Source organism: Aquarana catesbeiana, linkage group LG04, assembly GCF_042186555.1.
Source record: "Aquarana catesbeiana isolate 2022-GZ linkage group LG04, ASM4218655v1, whole genome shotgun sequence".
NCBI lineage: Eukaryota > Metazoa > Chordata > Amphibia > Anura > Ranidae > Aquarana > Aquarana catesbeiana.
In genome coordinates this window covers 394,753,135-394,754,356 of record NC_133327.1, presented here as the reverse complement: position 1 = coordinate 394,754,356, position 1,222 = coordinate 394,753,135, and the positions used below count along the sequence as shown (strand labels likewise).

The window sequence follows — 1,222 nt, the reverse complement described above, 5'->3', positions numbered from 1 at the left end:
TAATGTACCCTTGTACCCATTCACCTGCGAGGGGGTAAATATCAGGGGGACAACCTTATTCTAAAAGGGAGCTTTCTGCTTATTATAAGCCCCCCCAGACCTCCATATCCTTTTTTATGTTGGAAAGAGGTCCTTGTCTTCAACACTGGGACAAGGCACTTTGCAGGGGAAAGGGAGGCTTTGCCATTCCAATCCCTCTTGCAATTACCCCTCAATGTTCAAAGGCATGTGGCCTAGTATGTTACAGGTAGGAGGGGCTACATGCTTGCTTCCCTCCCTTTCCTGGATGCCCAGGTTGAATGCCTTAAATTTTAGGCAGAACACCTTTTTTTTCTATTATTCTTCTTTTGCTTTTAAGGGACTATACTGTACTGTTCTGTAACTTCACACGCAGCTTTAAAGCTTTTATTTTTTTGCATTAGGGCAGTAGGGCATTAGGGCATAGTGTGGTGCTGGCCTACAGCACCCAACCTCATCTGATCTCGGAGGTTAAGCAGGGTCGGGTCTGGTTAGTAGTTGGATGGGAGACTGCCTGGGAATACCAGGTGCTGTAGGCTTGCCTATGGCCACATCACCCTGAACGCGCCTCATCTTGTCTGATCTCAGAGGCTAAGCAGAGCCAGGCCTGGTTAGTACTTGGATGGGAGACTGCCTGGGAATACCAGGTGCTGTAGGCTTTCTATGGACATAGCTGTAAATTACTTACTCTAGGCAGGTGAGTGACTGACAGATGCTGACTATTTAGCTGTGTGTTGTCCGTACTTGAGCTCACATTCACAGCGGGCGTTTTGACATGTCAAATTGACGACAATGGCACTGTCCGAATCGGTGTGGCGTCACATCGATTCCCAAAAGTAGTTCCTGCACTACTTTTGGCAAATTCGGGGGCAATTTCAATAGACATTTGTGCAGGAACCTGCACGGATGTCTCTGAAATCACCTCTGAAGTTGGATTGACATGCGGGTTTGAAATCGTGCAAGTTCAGCTGAACTTGCACGATTTCAAACCCGCATCAGTGTGAACCTGGGCTCCATCTGAGAAGAACCCATGCGGATGAAATATGAAAGGTATGACACTTCATCTCAAATATGAAAGAAGAATACACCAAAAAGGAAAAAAATAGGAACTTTAAAGGTGCCCAGATATTGCATTAGGATACAGCAAACGGGGATATGCAAATAGCGGACCTCCAGCTGTTGCAAAACTACAAGTCCCATCATG

General features: G+C 46.3%; 1 pseudogene; it reads left to right on the top strand.

Annotated features, from left to right (window-relative positions):
• Nucleotides 1-558: 558 nt before the first annotated feature.
• LOC141141685 (5S ribosomal RNA) lies at nt 559-677 on the top strand (annotated as a pseudogene).
• The last annotated feature ends 545 nt before the right edge of the window (nt 678-1,222 follow it).